This window comes from Moschus berezovskii, chromosome X (assembly GCF_049115385.1).
Source record: "Moschus berezovskii isolate FMDL1 chromosome X, NW_MosBer_1.0, whole genome shotgun sequence".
In the NCBI taxonomy this organism is placed as follows: Eukaryota; Metazoa; Chordata; class Mammalia; order Artiodactyla; family Moschidae; genus Moschus; species Moschus berezovskii.
In genome coordinates this window covers 148,579,918-148,605,529 of record NC_142488.1, presented here as the reverse complement: position 1 = coordinate 148,605,529, position 25,612 = coordinate 148,579,918, and the positions used below count along the sequence as shown (strand labels likewise).

Genomic DNA, 25,612 nt, shown 5'->3' with positions numbered 1-25,612 from the left:
CTTTAAATTGATTTGGGTAGTATGAACAGCTTAATAATATTAAGTCTCTAAATCCATAAACGTGAGATGCCTTTCTATTTACTTCTGTCCGATTCCTTTCAGCAATACTTGGTAGTTTTCAATGTATAAGTCCTTCATCTCCTTAAGTTTACTCCCAATTATTTCCTTCCTTTTGATACTATTATAAATAAGATTATCAGGACTTCTCTGGTAGTCCAGTGGCTCAGATTCCACAATCCCAATGTGGAGAACTTGGATTCAATCCCTGATCAGGGAACTAGAAAGCCACATGCCGCAATGAAGCACAAATAAATAAATTAACATAATTTATTTTAAATTTAAACTTAGATCTTGACTATAGCTTTAAAAAATAAAAAATAGATTGGATTGTTTTATTTTCCTTTTTGGAATGTTCATTGTTCATGCATGGAAGTATATTTGAATGTTGATTTTGTACCATGCAACTTTCTGTGCAGGTTTTTTGTGTGTGTGGAATTTTTTTTTTGAAAGTCCACATTATTCCTACAACATGTTGAAAGTGCTTCAGAATTCACACAATACTAATTTTCTTTTGGTTCTGGTTAAATTATATATACCAGTTTATCACAAATGGTAAAATCTGTAACTCTGTTCAAAGTTTTAAAAGATTACTTAAGAATGGTTTCTTGTATTTCTATGCCACCTTTATAGTTCTGGTTTCTCATTTCTTAATTAGTAAATTCAGCATGCAGGTTCTATCCCAGGCTAATTTATACACTTCCAGAAGGAACGGCTTCTTGAATCCATAGAGTGTTGAGGTGGGGAACCCCCAAGCACATCAGATTCGTTTCACATATGATAATATACATGTTTCAATGGCATTCTTCCAAATCATCCCACCCTCACCCTCTCCCACAGAGTCCAAAAGACTGTTCTATACATCTGTGTTTCTTTTGCTGTCTCGTATACAGGGTTATCATTATCCTCTTACTATATTCCATATATATGTGTTAATATACTGTATTGGTGTTTTTCTTTCTGGCTTACTTCACTCTGTATAATAGGCTCCAGTTTCATCCACCTCATTAAAACTAATTCAAATGTATTCTTTTTAATTGCTGAGTTGTACTCCATTGTGTAAATGTACCACAGCTTTCTTATCCATTCATCTGCAGATGGACATCTAGGTTGCTTCCATGTCCTGGCTATAATAAACAGTGCTGCTATGTTTCTCTTTCAATTCTGGTTTCCTTGGTATGTATGCCTAGGAGTGGGATTGCTGGGTCATATGACAGTTCTATCTCCAGGTTTTTAAGGAATCTCCACACTATTCTCCACACTGTGTGTGGAATTTTAAAGATTTTCTGCATGTAAAATCATGTCCTCTGTGAACAGACATAATTTTACTTCTTTCCAAATGGAAGCATTTGGTTTCCTTTTCTAATCTAATGCCTTGGCTAGGACTTCTAATATTATGTTAAATAGAAGTATTGAGAATAGGCATCCTTGTCTTGTTTCTTTATCTTAGAAGTTTTCAGCTTTTCACTGATGACTGTGATATTAGAGATAGACTTTTCACATGTGACCTTTATTATATTGCAGTCACTTCCTTCTATTTCTACTTTGATGAATATTTTTGTCATAAAAGGCTAGTAAATTTATTAGATACTTTATGGACATCAGATGAAGCACAGATGAAGTTTCATATTTGTTTTTAATTTTAAGAAAATTATGTAATGCTCCCAGTGGATGCATAGCAGTTGATGATACAGATATCACTTTCCATTCCTCCTTTGGTAATCCTTGTCCTTGTCACTCTCTGGCTCAGAATTCTGTGTCCTTAATTAGAATGCCCAGAGTTTGGAAACATTTACCAACCAAAACACTAATTCTCATCATTTTATAGGCAAACTTTCTAGGATGGCCTTCAGAGAGGAGCACAGTAAACACCAGAAGGTGAGTATTTCCCAAATCCTGTTGACAAAAAAAAAAAAATCCTCCTGATAGATCCAGTCACAGGTGAGAATAAGACAAAACACAGAGGTACTGGAGACCGCTGTTTCCTCTCCTGAATCTTTAGCACAATGTCTGATATCATCACCATCTTTATAGTTAGAAAGAACAGCAACAATAGTAGGTTGTTCTATTGTTACATTATTTTCACAGTATTTCAGACTTTAAGCATTTTATGTGAATAAACTTACTTAAACCTTAAAACAATTCTACAGTACCTATAATTAGGTGTATACCTATCACCATTATAGATCAAGAAACTGAGGTAAAAAAAAAAATGTTCGATTATGTATCATTGGTAGTGCAATCTAATCCAAAGCACCTCCTCTAAACCCCTTATAAACTGGTTAAAACTTCCATGGTTCTATAAAGTTTATTCATACATCTTATTTATACATCTTTATATCATTCAACTGAGAGATGTTTTCAACCTCATTTCTTTTGTGCTGTGCTAGTGAGGGATATGCTAAAACATCTGACTAAGGGAAACTTAAGGACATATTGGGCAGTTTGTAGAGTGGATGGTCCAACATGAAGAAGGCGACATAATCCCTACCTCAGGGCCTCCCACTCCAATAAGAGGAAGCAACTCACAGCCATGATAAGCCTCAGGTTTATGACTGAAGACCAACAAATAAGAAAATAACTGAAGGACTTCACATAGGTTACCTGCTTTTGAGTAGAAACATCATCTGGACATGATTTCAAGTGCTCATTCTTGTAGAAGTAACAAGTCCTTCCTCTGAGCTCTGATTAGGCAACTGTCATGTTGGAATCATTTGTTTAGCCTGCCCCTGTGTTGCGAGCTTTAAGAGCCCAGCCCATATCCATTAATTCTCAGAAGACCAGGCCCAGCTCAAAGCCCCTGAATGTTTTGTGAATGAGTGACTCCACATTTAAACATTCATCTAGGAGTAAGAAGGTCCAAGAATGTTGAAGATAGTATCTGTGAGCTAGATTTCAAATACAGAGGCAGTTGAAGGGATAAATTGATTGCAGGGATGTATGCTGACATTCATACTGTATTAAATATTTCACATAATGACTTGTTGAATGTTATTAAATTTCATGTCCACTGTAACATTAAGCATTAGCATGTATACCAATTCATGGATTAGGAAAGTAAGGAGAACCAACTCACTGTACAGCCTTCTTCAAGCAGAATTGAAGAGGCCAGCTATTTTAATTCTGAACATTATCTCTAGGACATGGCAACCTGCAACTTTCAGCTTATTTTCTTTATCGTCTAAATGTGTTTCTGCAGATCGTCTTGTCTCTTCTCAATCTCACTGCTTTGTTACCTTATTTTCTCTATTTGTTTTGTCCCCTCTGTAATTTTCCATACTTCCTCGTCCATCAAATGTCCACTAATTAATAGAAAACACCCCAGATTTCTATATGAGTCCTTACCCTCTTCTTTGCCTGACCTCCAGCTATTCTCCCTGCCTTGCTCTCACATTTATGCAGAAAGTTGAAGGGAAAGAACCTTAAGATATGAATTCTAGTTTTGATTCACTACCCACTTAGGTCCTTTTTTAACACTCCAGTGTTCAGATTCCCTCTCCATCCGGTATTTCCAATAACTGTCAAAGTATTAACTGAAGTCATACATGTGAAAACACTTCATACAGTCCTAAAGAACTAAAGAAATGCATGTTATCTTTTACTCACATGGAAGGGAATGTCCAGGGGACCATTAAGTAAGGTATCTAGTTTGAAGGAATTGCCGGGAGCAGAAAAATTGCTGAAGACAAGTGGCTCCAAGCAGGCTCAGAAACCAGTGGCCCCTCCCGGAGAAGCAAGGACCCCTGGACAGTACCCCAGACAAAAAGTAGGTAAGAGAAAATTTGGGGAGTTCCTCTAATCCCTGTAGAAAATGTAATAAGTATGGCACAGGTGTGTGCCGTGGACTTTGGGTAGGTGTGGGTTTAAGCTGGACTGATCTGAGACAGGAAGTTAACAATGGGACCTTGGGAAAATCTTACACGTTTTCTGAGGTCCTAATGGCTCATATGGAAAGTGAAGATAAGGATACTTAACTCTTACAGTGTTTGAAAGCTTTACATTAAGTGCAAAACTGCTGACACATACAAATAGTTCAATAAATCAAGCCTTGATAACAGGGGCCATGCTTTGTTAGTGTTTATGCCCAGACTTCTGCTCAATGCATTACGTGTCATGTGCCCTTAACATATATTTTCAGAGTAGATATGGCAGTGAACTGTTTCCTAAGTAAGAACGTTGGGAAGTTAAACATACTAACGGGAAGTTCAGGAAGCTAACACTGAACTGGGCAACTGTGGTCAGTATGGAGCCTCAATCTCCTGACCCAGTAGTTAAAGGGAGAAGAAACAAAGTATAGAGAAGGGACTTCCTGGTGGTTAAGTGGTTAGGACTCCACGCTTCCACTGCAGGAGGTGTGGGTTCCATTCCTGTTCAGGGATCTAAAATCCCACAAGCCTTGCAGCGTTGCCAATAAATAAATAATGTAACATTAAAACATAAAAATACAAAAGTAAAAGTTTGAAAAATAAATGTAAAAAAGTTTTGACAAAGTGCATAGATGGACAAATAGGAGATTTCACACTTTCTTATAAAACAGGGACTAACTCTCCAGACCCCGCCAGCCTTGCTTAGTTTTTGTTCTCCATCTTAGAACTCAGAAGAAAGGAGACTGAAGTGAAGAGGTACAGTCTACAAGAAAGAAAGGGCCATGTGTACCAAGAGGTCAGAGAGCCCCAGGATGACAACTACCTCTGTGAGTGACCCCGCTGGCCCACTCACGGAGAAGGGGTTATGAAGCTTTGTTCCAATAATCTCACCTCACCATTTGGTCCCCCAATCATCCCCTTCCTCTATGACTTGGGGTACAGGATCGAGGCCAAATGCCATGAGTGCCACAGTTCTTTCTGAAGGTCTTTACAACCAGCAACATCACTATACCTCCCCTCATCCCTGTTGCTTTCACCTCCAGATTGTGAGGAGTGTCAGAACTTCTTCATCGAGAGCTGCACTGATCATGGGCCCCCAACCTTTGTAAAGGACTCTGCAGTGGAAAAGGGGCATGCCAACCGCTCAGCCCTCACTCTGCCCCCTGGGTTAAGTATCAGACTGTCGGGCATCCCTGAGGCTGGGCTTAGAGTGTGGAACGAGGCGTCCAATCTGCCGCTGGGCTTGCACTTTGGCCCCTATGAGGGCCAGATCACAGACGATGAAGAGGACGCCAACAGTGGATACTCCTGGCTGGTGAGAAATAACCCTCTTTCTCTGTCCTCTGGCCTTTAATTGCTTGTGTGTGGTAGTGGTGGGGTACTTCATGTCTACATGCAAGGACACAGATGGTGATGACATGGTCAGCAATGACACAGTCAGCCCTGGGTACTGTTTACACTGGGCATGAACACGGGACTTCTATCTAAAAATCAGAGGAAGGTGGGAGACAGTGGTACAGGTATACAGAAGTGATTCCTCGCTTGTGGAGTCCTTGCCTTCAATGTGCCAATAGATTCAGACTTCGAATGATGATTAAGGAGCTTACCATGCGGTCCAACTGGCAGTTGAATCCATGCATGCTGAAGAGCACCAAAGACAGCAGAGCAGAGGGAAATAGGTCTTCTATTACTTGGTACCAAAAAAAAAAAAAAACTCAAAGAGAGAAGAAAGCCTGTATCTCTTTTCTGACACTCAGATCACCAAAAGGAGAAATGGCTATGAGTAGGTGGATGGAAAGGACAAGTCTTTGGCCAACTGGATAAGGTGAGTGCAGTGAGTTTGCTGTTTGTAGACGTCTCTCCTCCCTCAAGCCCACACCTGTTTCCTTCTCAACATGTCTCCCTCACTATCTTTCACGTCTTCTTTCCTCTTTTCCCTCCATACCATGCTCTTCCATTTCAAAAGACATTAGAAAGAAAGAAAGAAAAATATAGCATGTACCCTCAAAATATAAGTCTATATGCTCAACAAAACTGAGGTACTTGAAAACAACTTGAGGAGTCTAGATTCACCAGGGACAATTTAACTCACTTAATTGACACTTGGGCTTCCCTGGTGGCTCAGAGGTTAAAGCGTCTGTCTCCAATGCAGGAGACCCGGGTTCGATCCCTGGGTTGGGAAGATCCCCTGGAGAAGGAAACGGTAACCCACTCAAGTACTCTTGCCTGGAGAATCCCATGGACGGAGAAGCTGGTAGGCTACAGTCCACGGGGTCGCATAGAGTCGGACAGGACTGAGTGACGGAACGGAACGGAATTGACACTTACCAAACACTCTATGCCCCCAGTGTAGACAGTGAACTCCATTACTGAAGCAGATCACACAACACATGTCCCTTTGGAGAACATACTGAAGACAGACATTAACCCATTGATTTTAGGAATAGTAACCTTAATTTTTCTATTTTTGAATAACTGTAAAGCACAAGGATAACTTAACACAGGAGACTTTCAGTCCATGTGGGCAACAACCTCCCAGGCTTGGTTCCAGTGAGAAGTGGGCCCTGATGCCTGGGAAGGAATGGGGGACAGGATGGCCATGGGCCTGGCTGTTCTCTGAGGGCCTCTCCTTTCATCAGGGCAGGTAGAAAGTGAATAAACTATTACTGTTGTGTGTTCCAATCTATGTCATAGCACTCTTCAAGTTTCCATGGGAGGGGGGTGCAAGTCAATAGGACCCTGGATACATGTGGGGAGATTGGATAAAAGCCTCGAGAGAAGGCAGGCTGTGGTGAATGCTGAGGGGTGCATGCTAGTCTAGGAGCACCAAGTACTGTGGAATGAAAGAGAACTTAACTCAGAGTTTAGAGGAGCTGGAGGTCACCAGTCTTACAGACAGTCCAGGTGGAGACAAGTCTGGATTTGGGCTCTGGAAAATGGCTAATTAGGTAAGGAGAGGAAAGCATTCCAGCCAGGAAGAGGATCGAAAACAAGATATGGAAATAGGAATTCACATGCCATGGTCGACGGTGAGAACAGAAGGTCCCCATGAGGGGCAGTGGGAGCCATGGCAGCTTCAGGGCCTGAAGGCAAGGAGTTGGGCATTGTCCAACAGTGCAGTGGACTCGTCACCTGTGATTTCTTTCCCTTTCCCGTCCTTGACCCCAGGTATGTGAACTGTGCCCGACACTATGAGGAGCAGAACCTAGTGGCCTTGCAGTATCATGGGCAGATCTTCTATCGAACCTGCCAGGTGGTCAGGCCGGGCTGTGAGCTGCTGGTCTGGTACGGGGACGAGTATGGTGAGGAACTCGGCATCAAGCGGGACAGCAAGGGGAAGAGGGAGCTCACAGCCGGGAGAGGTGAGAGCCACTCCTCTTCCAGCACCCCACCCCATCCTGGGGAGCTTCCCTGGTCCGATTCAGAAGCAGAGTCCAATCCAGTCTAAAGTCAATCAAGTCACAATTAAAATGCCTCAGAATTTGATTCATTTCATAAGACTGTTAGGAAAAAATATTATATTAAAAACGTTAGTTTTAATTTTCAATATTTCATGCAAAATATCTGTACCATCACCTTCTGCTGAAAGGCTTAGAAGTAAAAAGCAAGTTTTCTAGCACCTACCAGCTCTCTCACCTTTACCTGTTTCTTCCCCATTTCCTCCACATTTCTCAGTGACATGCGTACAGTCACGCGTTCAATTACTGTTTCAGCTTGTTGTCATGTCAGTTCATACTCTGTGCCAGACAGGACTCCATGCACTGAAACAGACAGAACCACTGCCTTGGGCAGTATGGGCTTCATACCAGACAGGGGCTGGTGCTCTGAGGAAAACCAGTGCAGGAAAAGCGCCTCAGATCAGCTTGAGCAGAGGGTTGGGTTTGGCAGAGGATGGTGGGGCAGGGTCTCTGCAGAGATAACACCTGTAGGAAAGGATTCCAGGCAGGGGAGCAGCCAGTGCTGCAGCCCCAGGGCAGGGAAGAGAGGCCATGCCAGTGGTTGCAGGAGGAAGCACAGAAGGAGAGGAAGGAGGCTGGATGGAAGACTGAAGCTTAGGGGCCAGTGTCCATGTGCAGGCCCCAGGGGTCTTCCTGGGTGACACAGAAAAACTGTGTGGCTTTCAGTTGCAAGCGGCATGTTCTCTGTGCTGTGACGGTGCTTCTGTTCATTTTTGGGAAGAGACAGCAGCGGGGAGTCCCCTCAGAGCTCAGTTCATTGCCAGACATGAGGGGAGAGTGGGCTGGCTGAAGATGCATGGGAGTGAGTGTGTGAGGAGTCTGGCTGGAGATGTATTTCTAAACGGGGCTTCCTAGTGTATGTTAAATGGACTAAGACTGAATGAAAGAAATGAAGTATGAATACTGGTGTGGCTTGAGAAAGGACATGTCTTTATTTTATGATTTATGGAAAACTGAGAGAGGAGCAATTTGTGAACCAATTGGGGCAGCAGGAGCCAGAGACATGTAGTCAGTGGAACCTGGGCCTCTTGGTCTCGTCCAGTCTCAAACTCACTTCTGCAGAGTGGTTTCCTTGAAAGGCTGCTCTTTGAACAAGGAGCCTCAAATTCAGCTTTACTCACACCTGCTCTAACCACCCCTGTGCTGCCTCCCATATGCAGAGAGAGACAGGCCAGGCGCCCCTAACTGAAAAGACCCTTTCCCCTCACAGGGAGCCACTCAGGAAGATTCCACCTAAGTCATTAAGAGTCTTATCTCTTAGTAGGGTAAAATACCTGTGACCACTGTGACATGACTTTTCAGATATTTACATGCAGGGAAAGGTCCCTGCAGATCCAAATCTATCTGGAGAGATACTGCCTCTGATGCTGCTGGAAGGTCCCTATCTGGGTGATATGTAGAAAAGACCCTTGACACAAGCTTCCTTTATTTCTGTAGATGTAGAAAATAAGAATGGAATGTAAAAGTGAACTGTAAAACACACTTGATGGGAGACAAATTGTGCACTGTCAACACTAAGATGATTAGTGGGGAAGGCCTTACCATGGCAAACCAGTTACCTGACCAAAAGTTTCTTCTTGCAGCAGAACTGAAGCCCAAGATCCATCCATGTGCCTCCAGCTCTCTGGCCTTTTCCAGTCAGAAATTCCTCAGCCAACATGTCCAACCCAATCACCCGTCTCAGATCCTCCTGAGACCATATTCAAGAGACCACCTCCAACCAGAGGATCCTTGCCCAGGCAATCAAGATGAGCAGCAGTGAAAATCTGATCCACACATCCCAAGTGACAAACCTGAGGGTCACAAGGCCAAGGAAAGGCCCCAACTGTTGCTGAAAAGCATAAGGCTGAAGAGGATTTCAATGGCCTCTTCCTACTCAACCAAAGGACAAATGGGGGGTTCTGAGGTGCATGAGAGAATGACAGAAGAACCCAGCACAAGCCAGAAACTGAATCCAGAAGACATGGACAAATTATTCATGGGGGCAGGGGTCTCAGGGATTATGAAAGTCAAGTATGGAGAGTGTGAGCAAGTCTCCAAAGATAGGTCAAGTCTCATCACACACAAGAGGACACACACAGGGGAGAAGTCCTATGTTTGCAGGGAGTGTGGGCAAAGCTTCAGTAATAAGTCCCATCTCATCACACACCAGAGGACACACACAGGGCAGTAGCCCTATGTTTGCAGGAAGTGTGAGTAAGTCAAGACCAACAAACAACATCTTAGCCACAGGAGGATTACTGCAGCCAACCCGTGCCTCAGCTCTAAGGGGGCCTCAGAGGAGGTCTATGACCTGTTACAGTCCCCAAGAGTATGAGAAGAGACTTCCCAGGTGGTCCAGTAGCTAAGACTCCAATGCAGAGACCCATGTTCAATACCTGATTGGAGAACTAGCTCCCACATGCTGCAACTAAGACACAGTGCATAAAAGTAAATAAATACATAAATAAATATTTTAAAGAAAGAGTGTGATAAGCACAGAATTAATTGATAAAATAGACCTTCCACTTTCATGATAGGAGAGGAGGTAGATAAACAGCAGAGTGTTTCTTAACTGTTCTGGAGGTGTTCATGCCAATTGCCTTCATGGGTTTTTTGTAGTCCTCTTCTAATAAATTTTGTCTCCAAACAAATCTGAAGCCCAGACTATATACTCATTTCCCCCTTATTACTGACAGCAGTGGGGTCCAGTGGTAGCTGAAGCCCTGGGAAGGCATAATTCTGGAGCCAACTCAGTTAGGTCACTGAAAAGTCAGTTCCTAGGTCTAGGGAGAAGAATATAGGGATTGAGACAGACTCATCAGGGTAGAGAAAACCCTGGCCTCCTGGGAAGTGTGGCCTCTCCTCCTTATAGACCTTGACTCTCCTTTGGCCTCTCCTGGATGCCCTCTTTCCTCCTCTGACTTCTGTAGCCTTAAGGTGAAGGCCACGTGCACATGTATTCATGTGTGTGTGCACCACTCAGCCTAGGCCATCTGGTCTCCCTCACTCTGTTTTTGCCGCTCCCTCAGGGTCATCACAGCATCTGGACTCCAGATTCAACCACAGGATTCCAGTTCTCAGCCCTGCCCTCAGCAGCTATGTGACCTGGGGCAAGATGCTCAACCTCTCTGTGTCTCTACTCTCATCTGTGATACAGGGTAGGAGCAGCAGCATTTTGGTCTGTTGCATTGGCACAGGAGGAATCTGGTAGAGGCTGGCTGAGAATGCAAGCCCCGCAATTGCTGTTCTTTTTGTTTTTTTCTTTAACCTTTCTTTTATCTTTTAATTGAAGGATAATTACTTCACAGAATTTTGTTTTCTGTGTGTCCTTCAGCCTCCACACCTTCCAGGTCTTCAGAGCTAGATGAGGAAGGGGCTGTTTATGCACTTGGCTGCCCTGATGAGGAGGTGTGAGGACAGGGGTGCTAAGGGAGGGTGACCTCCCTACCCACTACTGCCATTCCTGCTGAACTGGGCAGCCACAGAGCCCCTCCACACAGACAGGCAGTGCCGACAGTCATCCACCCTGCCGACAACAGAACCTGGAGCCACGTGTGCAGGAAATCCCTGTCTGGTCCCCATCCCACCCCCCACACGTAGGGTCCTCAAAGTCCACACAGTGATTTCTCTAATGCCTGGGCCTTGTACCTGTGCCCACGTGCTTTGGTCAATGCTGTCACAACCTTGAAATTCTTGACTATGGAATAGTATTACATCCTTACACTTCCCTTTCATGAATGAAGTCTGATGGACCACGGGGTGTGCTGTGAGCAGAGCAGATGTGCACAGCACAGGTCCCAGGGGTGACTAGGCTGCACGTGGGGACAAGGTGGACACAAAGTCATCCCCTCCCCACCCACCGCCACCCCTGGTGAGTGAATGTGGTGACTCCACCAGGAAGCCACACATCCTTAGACCCAGAGCTGAGCTCTGACACAGAGTGGAGGCAATGGCTTTCTTAACAGCTGATCACACCTTCTCCTCTGTGACATCTGCCCTGTCCTGATCCTTCCAGAATGGGTTCAGAAGCCTGAAGTCCACCCAGTCACCAGAAGACACCAAGGGGAGAGTGAGCCATGGGGCACAGTGGGGAAGGTGCTAACTCCAGGACTGGGACAACGGCCCTCAGTTCCCTCCCTGTGCCAGGCTTATGAAGTGTCTCTACATGAACTGTGTCAGTAATAACCACCCACTACTATTTTCTCATTCCTTCCATGCTTTCTTAAAGGAACATGTTTGTCTGTGGCTTGGTTTCCCTACAGGAAGGAAAGCCACATAAACTCTCCATCTTCTGTGGCTTGTGGCTGGGGCCACAGGAGGGAGAGTGAGTTAGGGGTGGTACAGGCAGAGGGGCTCCAACTGAAATACGGTGAGGACCCAGAAACTTGCGAGGGCTCTCACCTGCACCTCCTACCAGTGCTGGACCTGGAATCCCATGGAAGCCTGAACAGGTCAAAACTTCTCCCTCCCTTCCCGTCAAAAAGCTGACTTGTGGGCCAGTCCACAACACCCCCAAATCCCCCATCACCCACAACCCTGCAGAGGCCCTCCTTCACAGAAGTGGGACGACCTGCATGGCGGCAGGGAAGGTGTGTGACCTCAGAGCTTGGGGTCTCAGCTGACCTTGAGTAACGGGGCTGGTGCTTTACACAGCCTCCCAGACCTGGGGAGCTGCCAGCAGCCACAAACCAGGATCTGAAGTGGAGTTGAGGATGGGGGCGGTGTTGATATGAGCTGTCTGATGCCTCATCCTGTCCCCACAACAGCGGCCAGGCCTCACCTGACACCGTGACTGCCCTGCATGGGCACACAGGACAACAACAGTCACAGGGACAGGACAGCCAGCTGCCTCCCTCACAGAGTCCACCCTGACCACAGCGGCCCCACAGCTGTACCTGCCCCACCTGCACGCTGCTCTGCTTGGCTGCCAGGACTCGGGGGCCCTGGGTGAGTACATGATGCCAGAGCACCAAAGGCCGAGACAGTCTTCAGCCTCCTGACCCACCCTGGTCGCCAGGTCCATGAGCCCAAACAGTATCTGAAGCCTTTGAGAGAATGACACCACAGACGCTGACCTCAGAGCTCAGGCTTCTTAAAACTTACTAAACAGGTTGTTTTTAGTCTTTGTTTTTAAGTAGGAGGTAGGCAGGAAGAAGGGCGGGGAATGACTTCCTTGGTGGTACAGTGGTTAAGAATCAGCCTGCCAATGCAAGAGACACAGGTTCAAGCCCTGACCTGGGAAGATCCCGCATGCTGTGGAGCAGCTAAGTCTGTGCACAACTACTGAAGTCCAAGTGCCTAGAGCCCGTGCTTCCCAACAAGAGAAGCCACCACAGTGAGAAGTTCAGCACAGAAACTAGAGTGTAGCCCCCATTCTCTACAACCAGAGAAAAGTCCGCACAGCAACAAAGACCCAACACAAAAATAAATAACTTTTTTTTAAGTACAATGCTGCAGCATTCCCTGGTGGTCCAGAGGCTAAGACTCTGATCTCCCAACACAGAGGGACCGGGTTCAATCCCTGGTTAGGGCACTAGATCCCACATGCGACAACTGAAGATTCTTCATGCCACAACTAAGACCCAGCACAGCCGATTAAATGAATATTTAAAAGTAGGAGGCTGTTCATATCTCACCAGGAGATGTGCATGTTTTTCCTCCACAAAAGCTTTCAGCCTCCACCTACCTTCCCACCAGCCTCTGTTTTGCTCAACAAGAAAACTGCACTTTGGCCTTGTGACCAGGGGGTTTCTGATGAACTCAGGGAGTCGAGGGAGCGGGGCTGTGAGGTTGCGGGTACCGTATGCCTGCAATGAGGAGAGAAGCGTGAGTTCTCCCTCTCTGGGTCCAGTAACTTCAGTGGCCTCAAGGGAGACACCCAGGAAGAAGCCTCTCAAACACCTTCCCTGCAGTTTCCACAGTTACAGCACGTCCCACATCTCAGGGTTCAGCTGTGGGTTAACAAATCCTCTCCTGTTGGACATGAAAAGTGTTTCCACAGAGAATCTGCCCAGATCTTGGCCTCAGTTGGTCATCTTGTTAGACTCAAAAAGTGTTTCCACAAAGAACCTGCCCAGATCTTGGCCTCAGTTCGTTCTGTTGTTGGACATGAAAGAGAGAATCTGTCTGGATCTTGGCCTTGATTGGTACAGATTTAACAGGCTGTACATTCAGGGCTCAGGAAAGTTAGTTCTCAAGCTTCCTGGGATTAGGGCTACAGTGCCTCCTCACCTCCACCCCTTCCATGGTCATGGAGCCTTCTCTTCCAGAGGAAGGTGTTTGGCAACATCAGCCAAAAACTCACATACTAAAGAGGAGAAAGGTCATGGCAGGTGGGACTGGGTGTTCTTGGGGGAGGAGAGGGGCCTTGGACACTCCATGCTGGACACCTGCCCAACCTGCTTCTCCTCCTTCTTGCTGGGCATGTAGCTTTCTACTCCTGAGTGCCTGCCAGCGAGGGGCTCCCAAGACACCTCAAGCTGGGGTTGGAGATAGGCGAGGTGGATGCCAGGGAACCCGAGACCCAGAAGAAGGTCAGTGCACTATGGACAAGGGCCAGCCTCACTGAATGGCTAGGCCCTGTCCATTTAGGACACCCACCCTCTCTGGACTCCAGGTGGAGGTGCTGCTGCCCGCAGTGTTAACCTGGCTCTCAGGAGGTGGAAGAGAGACTGGGTTGTGGTTTCCACCTCCTGCCCAGAGAATGACAAAGGCCAGTTCCCAAAAGTAAGAGCAGGGTGGGCAGAGTGAGTGCCTAGGTCTCACAGGGTCCCTGTGAAGAGGGATTTACTCCTGACTGGATCCTTCTTGGCTGGTTCTCTTTGTGTGTTGTCTTCACATCAAATCTCATAAGGACAAGGCAGTCCAGGTGCCCACAACATCACTCACCCAGGTGCCGACAACCCTCCTTATTTATTATGGGCAGGGAGACAGGGTGGCTGGTGTGATGCTCCCCTGCAACAGAGGAGAGACCCCCTTGGTTGTGTCTCTTCTACCGCCTGAGACCCAGGTGGGCACTGGGTTCAGAGCACCTCCACCTGAGGTCCAGAGAGGGTGTCCTGAATGGACAGGGCCTAACTGTCCAGTGTGGTTTCAGGGCCTATGGGCAAGAGGGGAACTAACTGCTTTATAAATATTTCAGTCAACCACTGAGTTCCATTTGTTTTTGGTTTCAGATCTTTTTGATATGGTAATTTTTCAGAGTCTCTATTGAATTTGTTATAATATTGCTTCCATTTTATGTTTTGATTTTTTTACTGCAAGGCATGTGGGATTGTTACCAAGTCCAAGCTCACTCTGCTTGCTTCACAACAGGCCAATAAATCAGAGGTGAGGTGCTGGGGCAATGAATATGACTTTACTTGGAAAGCTGGCTGACTGGGAAGAGAGCAGACTAATATCTCAAAGAAATCATCTTGTCAGGGTCTGGATGCCAGTGTCCTTTATAGAACACAGAGCTGGGGAGGTGAGGAAATAAAATAAAAAGGCCATTAATCCGGCAAATATCTCCTGGAATAGCCAGTCTCAGGAGAAGATGTGCTACTTTCTCCCTTCCTTAGCCATCCACAGGTGGACAGCTCCTGAACAAAGGCAGAGGGGCAAGGTTTCCTGAGGTAAGCCATTATGTATGGACAGTATCCCTGTAGTAAAAGAACCAAAAGGAAATAAAGGTTAAAGTTAAACATTCAACATGGAGTCAGATTTTGTTCTTCCCTGTAACAATTCCCCAGTGTCAGTGTCCATTCCACAATCTTATGGTAAAAAGGGTTACGATTATTCTAATTGCTCCATGAGTTGCATCTTTGGGGAGTGTACACCACTGGTGCCAGTATTCCGAAAGTTGAGATTTGTCTTCTTTTGCTATTCTCTAGAAAGTCTCTACTTCATATGCGTACACATAAAAATATTTTTAACCTAGGTGTTGAGAGTTATGTTTCATTCAGTAAGAATCTTTTAGGATTTCAAAACCAAGAGTCAGTATCTAAAGTTAAGGAGTTTAACACTTTTCAATGTATGGGAAGATGCACCAGCTATCTCGCCAAAATCATTCCCTTTGATACACACCTTACCACCTGGGACCAGTATCCTGTCTTTTTCTTCCCGAGTTTCCTCAGGGCTCACAGCGGGGAGTGGCTGCAGTCTGATGACTGCTAGAAAGCAGGCATTCTTCTCCTTCCCGAATTTCTTCAGGGCTCACCGAGAATTAGCTGCAGCCTGATGGCTTCAAGATGGAAGGTATTCTCCTTCCCAAGTTTCCTCAGGGCTCACAGTGGGGAGTGGCTGCACTTCGATGGCTTCTAGAAAGCAGGTATTCTTTTCCTTCCTGAGTTTCCTCAGGGCTTACTGTGGGGAGTGGCTGCAGTCTGATGACTTCTAGAGAGCAGGAGGGGGAACCTGGGTCCCCACTGAGATCATCTCAGCAGAGACAGTAAGCACATCCTGTGACTCCAAACAATCTTCCAACGTTCAGGTTCAGTGTTCAGCCTACAGGATCCACAGCCATCAGTTCAGCCACCATGCTGTGCACTTAGCTGCTATATAGCCCTGAAACCTACACTGCAGGAGGCCCTCTAAATGCGTCATCCTGTCCAGCAAACTCTTGGTCACACCCTCCAAGCCCAACCCAGGCCCCGCTTTGCTGAGAGGGTCTTGCTGGGGACCCAGGTTCCCCCTTCTGCCCTCTCATATTCTATACCCGAGTGGGGAGAAGGCAGGGACTGGAGAAAGAGTGCCTCCAAGCCAGTAGGGGAGAAGTTTTCTCATCACCCCTTGTGGTCCATCCCTGGGAGTACAGTCTAATGTTACTTTTAGCAGCAGAGGACATGTGCCCCTAGATCAGGCATACTCTTTAGGGATGGAAGCTGTGAGCATGAACACAGGAAACCCCGAGTGACCTGCTTAGGCTGGGAGATTATTTCCTGGGATGTGAGCTGAAGTCTGAAAGTAGCTTCTCATTGGGATTAGCCTTCTCCAGACATAGCTTGGGGGCAGCAAGAGTGCAACAAGTGGCCCCCAACTGGGGCAGTCACACAGTGCCTCTCGACAACCCCATGGAGACTGTACAGCAGAGTGACCACGAGCCCACATTCACCCAGCAGATGACTTCTGAGAGGTCTGTGACACACCAGAGTGACCACGAGCCTGCATTCACCAAGTGGATGGCTCTGAGAAGTCTGTGACAAGTCAGAGTGACCACAAGCCTGCATCCACCCATCAAAGTCCCAGCCATAAAGAGAGCATTTGTCCAGCAGTTAGTGGTGCAAACAGGCACGTAAAACTTTTCAGAGCACATGATGCACCAGGGGATAATTAAAGTAAGCAGGACAAACCCTGGTGATTGGCGTTCTCAAGACCAAATCCATCAAAGAAAGACCCCGTGCAAGGAGCCCCCCTTTAAAGTAAAGTGGATAGATGTCACTGAGTGTCCCCTAGGAGTGCAGGTCCAGGTGAGCGGGTGAAAGACACCCCCCCAGCTCAGCTGGATGGTAGCCAAGGGCTTCCCTACTGTCCAGAATAAGCTTGGCCCAAGTCTAAGGAATTCACAGGGGGCTACCCAACCACTTCATGTGTGGGACCTCAGGTAGCATCCCTGATTCATGGCTGCAGAGGCTGAAGAGGGGTGCACTCAGAGTTCCTGGTCCCCTCGGGCATTTGTCACTGAGGCTCACTGTCCTTGCCTTCCTGGGGACCACCCTCTCCGCCATGTCTGTTGCCATCTATTCCATTCCCCCTTCCGAGAAAAGGTGAGACCTGGGCAACAGTGCTGGCAGGATCCATGCAGGCAGGATCTCTGTCTCCCCACTCTTTTTCAAAGGGCACATTTCACAAGGTGGTGGTAAGTCTTTCAAGAGCAGAGCACATTCCATGCTGAGAGCCTGGCCTGACTCAGGAAGAAAGCTCAGAGGGACCCCTTGTCCCCAACACAGTCAAGACAAAGTGCTGGGAGCTTCCCAAAGAGAGGGAAGGGTGAGTGAGGGCTGGGCTCCAGGGGAACTCAGGGGCTTGGCCCCAGCCCTCCCGACCATCAGGAAGGGTTGTGGGTTATGGAAGTTCTCCTGAGAGCCACACACACTCAATGCATGGCCCTAATTTTGTGCGAGGACATATGGGGTTTCTCAGAGCACCAGGGAGTGCCCAATAGGCAGGGAAGGCCAGGGGATTTGGTCACCAGAGAGCGAGGGCCCATGGCTCCAAGACCCAGGGCTCGTGTCTGAGTCACACTTGTGGGGTGTCTGCACTCTGCAGGCAGCACTGCATCTGTGTCCCCACAGGCCAAGCTCTGACAGAGCTGTGGGCTTGGCCAGGAAGCTGGGGACGCTTGGTGCAGGACACAGACCATACCAGGGTCAGAGCATTGCACAGGAAGTCTCTGTGAGTGGTTGAGAAAGGCCAGAGCCAACCACCCCTGCTTGGAAAACGTGGACGTTCACCTCAGTGAGCAAAGAGGACCCCACACCCCCGACAACCACCCCAGAGGCCAAGCTAGCAGCATGATGCCAGAACAAGTGTTGCCTAGGACACCAGGCAGGACGTGCTCCAGAAGGCTGAAGCAGGGAGTCCAGGCCACACGCAGGCCCAGTGACCCCAGGTGGGCACAGATGGCCTCAAACTGTGTCAGCACCCAGACGTCAAGATCAGGGGGCTCCTGGGTGAGATCAGGGTGTGGGCTCCCAGCATTTTGCAGACCCAGGCCAGCTCATACTGCAGGTTCTTGATGGTGCTGTTCTTGATTCCAGAATGTCCGAGGAGAGGAAGGTGTCAGGGAAGTGTGGCCTGGCTCCACCACGGGGACATCCACACAGGAGGGACTACCATGAGAAGGTCAGTGTGAGACCCCGGTGTGTGTCCACTCCCAGACCCCTAGGGGACCTAGCCTCAGGGCTAGATGCCTCAGGTCACCATCCTGGCTAAGGCCCCAGAGCCAGGCCTGGCCACACAGGGACCCCTGTCCACATCACCCACTATTTCTGTGACATCTCCCAGCTCAGGGGGCAGAGGGACAAGACCCAGTTCTGGACAGGGTCTCTGCCAGGTGTGGTCTAGCCTTCCGGCTCCTGGGCACCGAAGCTTTGTCTGTCCTTTCCCAGCAGCACCCAGTGACCAGGAAAGCTTGGCCCATGGGAATGCCGCAGACCACCACAGATGCTCCAGGGAACAGACACTCAGCCTGAGCCCAGAAGTGCCACTCAGGGAAGCCTTCCTAGTACCCGAAACATAGGCCACTGCGGGCCTGCCTCTCCTGCAAGTGGCCTCTTCCAGCTGATCTTAGTGTCCAGGCAGATGGCGGCCATGGCCTCAGCTAAGAGGCCAAGCTGCAGCGGACAGTGGACTCGGGCTAGGATGGCTGGAAGGCCAGGGAGGGGCTGAGGAGACCTTGAAGACACTGGAGCCAGGAGACCACAGCACACATGGGCCTGGGTGTTGTGGCCAGGAAACCACGATTGCTCCTCCCCAAGGCTGACTGAGGGTCTGCACTGGAGGGACAGAGCCCGAACCACAGCCCTCAAGGCCTACCTCCAGCTTTCGGGACACGAGGGTCAGGGCCAGGGGGTCCAGACTGGATGCTGCCAGCACCTTGCTGAACTGCACCTCCTCCTTCTAAAGGACAGTGGCCCACACCTACACCTTGAGCTCCAGGACAAGGTTCCTGAGGCCTGCCTTCTGCTGTACCTCCAGGACACCCACAGTGAGCTTCCAGGGACCCTTTCTTCCTTCCTTCTACATAAACACAGAAATCTGTATCTCTAGCCCAGAAATGTATAACTCTAGGAGAGCATCCACAGAAATAATTTTTCACTGTATACACAAAACCTGAACCTCACATGCACAATCCACAAGGACCTCATACTCAACTATCTGTTTGACTTCTAGGGCAAAAAGTTTAACAAAAGGTATATATCTTCCATAGATCATCATACCTGAATTAGGTAGCTGTATGCTGACAACAGTCACAGCATTGCAAATAGACTACACTACAACATAGCACAGGTATGATATTAAAGAGAAGGGAAGAAAACCAGTGCCTACTTTATTCCCCCCAGCCTCCCTGACTGAGGCTGTTACCCCATCCCTGGAGCCTAACCAGGCTTGGGTCCCACTGCTCCACTGGGGTGGGTTCGAGAGAGCCTGGCATGGTGCCCAGCATTGAACCCTTTTTAAACGTTTACTATCTGCTTTGTTCTGGCTTGGACCAGACTCCCCAGTGGGATCCAGGCCTCCAGGGACTTGGGAACAAATACTACTAAGCCACTACATGCCCTGGTGCTGAGCATTCCAGCTCAAGCATCCTTCCCAGCAAACTGTCATCCCTCATTTTTGTGAAAATGGAAAATACCTTCCATGAAGTTGTGATGCTTGTGTTGGAAATATAACTGAAAGTTCTGAGATAAACGTGCTGATTATGGAACACGTTTGATCCAGCTTTCTATGAAACACCAGTGACAACAATACCTTACATTTATTTTACACTTTAGTTTATATGAGGTTTTCACTTGTAGTTTTTTCAGTGCTGCTTCCTAATAACCAATTTCACAGGTTTTTCAAGAAATCCTCTGGGCTCCTTCAGCATCTCTGTTCTGGCCTCTGGCCCTGTGACCGATATAGGTCCCTCAGCTCCTTGGAGCCAGATTAACCGTAGCCTTTTGGTCCCACTTCCCAGAGTAGTAGCTAGTCGTTAAGAGCACTCCAACCCTCCCACACACCCACAAGCAGACAGCTGTGTCTAGAGCCCAGCAAGTACCAGAGTCTATAACCAAGCACTCCTGGCAAATGTGGAGCAGGGCAGACAGACGGCAGGGAGAAGGGATGCTGGGCAGTGGTTCCTGCCCAGACCTCATGTAAATGCAAAGCTTTCTGACCCTCATCCCCTCCTGGTGGACCTTTCCATTCCTGTGTCCTCAGAGGTGCCTGCCCATGTGCTCTTTCCCCAAACCTGGCTTTTTATTCTGGGGGGAGGGGGGGCTTGGAAATTCCATGGATAGAGGAGTCTGGTGGGCCACAGTCCATAGGTTCACAAAGAGGCTGACATGATTTAACTACTACTCAACAACAACTGGAGAAGGCAATGGCACCCCACTCCAGTACTCTTGCCTGGAAAATCCCATGGACAGAGGAGCCTGGTAGGCTGTGGTCCATGGGGTCACTAAGAGTTGGACACAACTGAGCAACTACACTTTCACATTTCACTTTCATGCATTGGAGAAGGAAATGGCAACCCACTCCAGTAGTCTTGCCTGGAGATTCCCAGGGACGGGGAAGCCTGTTGGGCTGCCTCTATGGTGTCGCCCAGAGTTGGAGACGACTGAAGCAACTTAGTAGTAGCAGCAGCAGCAACAACTAGTAGATGAGAACACGAAGGAAGATTTAAAGAGAGAGAGAGAGAGAACACAAAGCAATGAAAAATCCTGTCACTGTCTTTATAAGGTAATTGAGGACCTGCCATCACCCGTAGAAACTTTCAGATGAACACACAGTTGGAAACTGTACTGTGTTCCTACACCCTACCATATATATTCCTACTATAATCTGACAGCAAAGACTTGTGAAATGGCAACAATCGTCATGATAATCAATCTTTGCTATTCATGACTATACTCTTCATTTTCAACACATATTTGTTGAATATTTAATCGGTGTGAGGCATTCTTTAGGGGCTTCTCTGGGGGCTCAGACAGTAAAGAATCTGCCTGCAATGCAAGGGGCCTGGCTTTGATCCCTTGGTGGGGAAGATCCCCTGGAGAAGGAAATGGTTGATGGCTAATGACTCCAGGACTTTTGATCACTAGAGAACTCCTGGCCCCATAGAACATTAATGGGCAAGTGCTCTCCCAAAGGCCTCCATCTCAACACTAAGACTAAGCCATACCCAAAAGCTAGCAAGCTGTAGTGCCAAACACCCCTCGCCTATCCTTCAGCCGAATAGGGCCACAACCTTGCATGTTGGTAGACAGGCTGCCTAAAGCCATACTGAACCCACAGACACCCCAAATCACACTACTGGACCCAGCCACTGCCCTTCAGAAATACAAGATCTAGATCCACCCACCAGAAAACAAACACAAATCCCCCCAACCAGGAAACCTTCACAAGGCATTGGTCCAAACCCACTCAGGGGAGGCAGACTCCAAAGTTAAGAAGAACTACAATCCTTCAAACTGCAAAATAGAGATTCCAAACATAGTAAATTAAACAAAATAAAATGACAGAGAAACATCCAGCAGATGAAGGAACATGGTTAAAACCCAAAGGATTGAACAGCTGAACAGCAAACAGGCAAGCTACCTGGAAAAGAATTCAGAGGAATGACAATAGAGATGATCCAAACTTCTGGAAATAAAATGGAGGCATGGATACACTAGAGACACAGATTGAGAAAATGCAAGAAAAAATTCAAAATGGACCTTGAAGAATTAAAGCATAAACAATCAACAACAAAGAATGGAATAACTGAGATTAAAAACCACTGGAGAAAGCATATTTTCAAAAGACACATGTATCCTAATGTTCACTGGAGCACTATTTACAATAGCTAGGCCATGGAAGCAACTTAGATGTCCATCGACAGATGAATGGATTAAGAAGCTGTGGTACATATATATAATGGAATATTATTCAGCCACAGAAAAGGATGCATTTGAGTCAGTGCTAATGAGGGAGATGAACATACAGCCTATTAAAGAGAGTGAAGCAAGTTAGAAAGAGAAAAACAAGTATCGTATATTAACGCATATATAGGGAATCTAGAAAATGGCACTGATGAACCTATCTGCAGGGCAACAATGGAGACACACACATAGAGAACAGAATTATGGAGACAGGGTGGGGGGAGGAAGGAAATGATGAGAATAGCATGGAAATATATACACAACCATATGTAAAACAGATGGCCAGTGGGAAGTTGCTTTATGATTCCGGGAACTCAAACTGGACTCTGTGACAACTGAGAGGGGTGGAATAGGATGAGAGGTAGGAATAAGGTTAAAAAGGGAGGGTCATATTTACACCTATGGCTTATTCATGCAGTGGCATGGCAGAAAACAACACAATATTATAAAGCAAGTATCCTTCTATTAAAAATAAAGGAAAAATAGGGGGAGGGAGAAAGATGGCTGAGGAATAGGATGGGGAGACCACTTTCTCCCCCACAAATTCATCAAAAGAACATTTGAATGCTGAGTAAATTCCACAAAACAACTCCTGAATGCCGGCAGAACATCAGGCACCCAGAAAAGCAGCCCATTGTCTTCAAAAGGAGGTAAGAAATAATATAAAAGATAAAAAGAGAGACAAAAGAGGTAGGGATGGAGATCCATCCCGGGAAGGGAGGCTTAAAAGAGAGAAGTTCCCAATCATCAGGAAACACTCTCACTGGCGAGTCTGTGGTGAGCCTTGGAACCTCAGAGGACAACATAACCAGGAGGAAAAATAAACAAATAATCAAACCCCACAGATTACCCACCCAAACGGTAACTCCCAGGGGAGAAGCAGTGCAGATGCCCACATCTGCCACTAGCAAGCGGGGGCTGGGCAGGGAGGCGCGGGCTGCATTGCTTAGAGTGAGGACCGGGCCTGAATGCCCTGAAGGCAATCTGAGGAAGCTAACTTGAGATAGCAAAGCAGACTGTGGGATAGCTACCCCACAAAAAGGTGAAAAGCCCTAACCTAAAACTCAGCCAGACCCGCTCACAGAACAAAGGGCAGACTACAGCTAGCCAGCTGCGGATGGCTCATCCCCCATCCTCCACCAGAGACAGGCAGGAGAGGGCAGCCAGAGCCAGAAGGGGCCAATCTCAGCCCCAGAGAGGCATCTGATACCAAACTGCAAACAGGCTTCATTGCTAACCAAGACTTCTTCGGTTTCTGGTCGGTCAACATCCGCCTGAAACGGTGCACTGGTTGTACACCCAGAAAACCGAGGGACAGGGGAGGTGATAAGTCACAGTGACTGTGCTCACCAAACACCTGGCCACCTCAGCTGCTCGGACTGGGGAAGAGCACAAAACGCAGGCCCAAGCAAGTCTGTGCCTTTGTGCAGTACCCGAGTACCTGAACATGAGTGGCTGAGACCTGGGAAGTGCATGCAACCCAGCGCCAGCCTCAGACAGTTCCCAGCAGAGCAACCTAGAGCCTGTGCAGGGTAGACTGGGACAGCACACATGCCGTGAGCAGGGGCAACCCAGTGCGGCCAAGACACTGTGAGCATTCCCCAGAGACACCAGTGATATTTGTCTACAGCGTTCCTCCCTCCCCACAGCACGACTGAACAAGTGAGCCTTAAAAAGTGTCCACCACCGCCCCCTAGAGTCAGAGCAGAAATTAGACACTGAAGAGACCAGCAAACAGAAGAAGCTAAAACGGAGGGAACTGCCTTGGAAGTGACAGATGGAGAAGTCTTGAGGATACTGCAAGAATAAGACTGAAAACCAGAGACAGGAGGCTTAAGTCCAAATCCTGAGAATACCAGAGAACTCCTGACTCCAGGGAACATTAATCAATAGGAGCTCATCCAATGCCTCCATATCTGCACTGAAACCAAGCACCACCCAAGGGTCAACAAGTTCCAGAGCAAGACATACCATGCAAATTCTCCAGCAACACAGGAAAATAGCCATGAACTTCAATATACAGGCTGCCCCAAGTCACTGCAAACCCACTGACATCTCATGACTCATTAGTGGACACTCATTGCACTCTAGAGAGAAGGAATCCAGCTCCACCCACCAGAACACCAACACAAGCTTCCCTAACCAGGGAACCTTGACAAGCCACCTGTCCAACCTCACCTACAGTGAGGAATCTCCACAATAAAGAGAATTCCACAAATGCCAGAAGGTGGAAAGGTCACCCCAAACACAGACATATAAGAAAGAAGAAGAGGCAGAGAAATACCTAGCAGGTAAAGGAACAGGATAAAATGCCCACCAACCCAAACAAAACAGGAAGAGATAGGAAACCTACCTGATAAAGAATTCTGAATAAGATAGTTAAAATTATCCAAAACTTTGAAAACAAATTGGAGATACAGATAAATAACCTGGAGACAAGGATCGAGAGGATGCAAGAATGGATTAATAAGGATCTAGAAGAAAAAAGATTCAATATATAATGAATAATGCAATAAATGAGATCAAAAACACTCTGCAGGGAATCAACAGAAGAATAACGGAGGCAGCAGATAGGATAAATGACTTAGAAGATGGAACGGGAGAAATAAAGGAAACTGAGAGGAAAAAAGAAAAACAAATTAAAAGAAATGAGGACAATCTCAGAGACCTCTGGGACATTGTTAGACGCCCAACATTTGAATCATAGGAGTCCCAGAAGAAGAAAAAAAGAAAGACCATGGGAAAATACTTGAAGGGATAATAGTTGAAATTTTCCCTAAAATGGGGAAGGAAAAAATCACCCAAGTCCAAAAAACCCAGAGAGTCTCAAACAGGGTAAACCCAAGGCAAAATACCCCAGGACACATAGTAATCAAATTAACAAAGATCAAACAGAACAAATATTAAAAGCAGAAAGGGAAAAGCAACAAATAACACAAGGGGATTCCCATAAGGATACCAGCTGATCGTTCAACAGGAACTCTTCAGGCCAGGAGGGAATGTCAGGGCATACTTAAAGTGTTGAAAGAAAATAACCTACAGCCTAGATTACTATACCCAGAAAGTATCTCATTCAAATATGAAGGAAAAATCAAAAGCTTTACAGACAAGCAAAAGCTGAGAGAATTCAGCATCACCAAACCAGCTCTCCAACAAATACTAAAGAATCTTCTCTAGACAGGAAACACAGAAAGGGTTTATAAACTCGAACCCAAAACAATAAAGTAAATGACAATGGCATCATCAGTTCAGTTCAGTCACTCAGTCCTGTCCGACTCCTTGTGACCCCATGAATCACAGCACGCCAGCCCTCCCTGTCCATCACCAAATCCCGGAGTTCACTCAAACTCATGTCCATCGAGTCGGTGATGCTATCCAGCCATCTCATTCTCTGTCGTCCCCGTTTCCTCCCACCCCCAATTCCTCCTAGCATCAGACTCTTTTCCAGTGAGTCAACTCGTCGCATGAGCTGGCCAAAGTACTGCAGTTTCAGCTTTAGCATCAGTCCTGCCAATGAACACCCAGGATTGATCTCCTTTAGAATGGACTGATTGGATCTCCAGTTCAAAAGCATCAATTCTTCGGCAATCAGCTTTCTTCACAGTCCAACTCTCACATCCATACATAACCACAGGAAAAACCATAG

General features: G+C 47.1%; 1 pseudogene; it reads left to right on the top strand.

The window, feature by feature from the left end:
- The window catches only part of LOC129564095 (histone-lysine N-methyltransferase PRDM9-like), a 172,465-nt pseudogene extending 160,614 nt beyond the window's left edge, over positions 1 to 11,851 (top strand).
- The last annotated feature ends 13,761 nt before the right edge of the window (positions 11,852 to 25,612 follow it).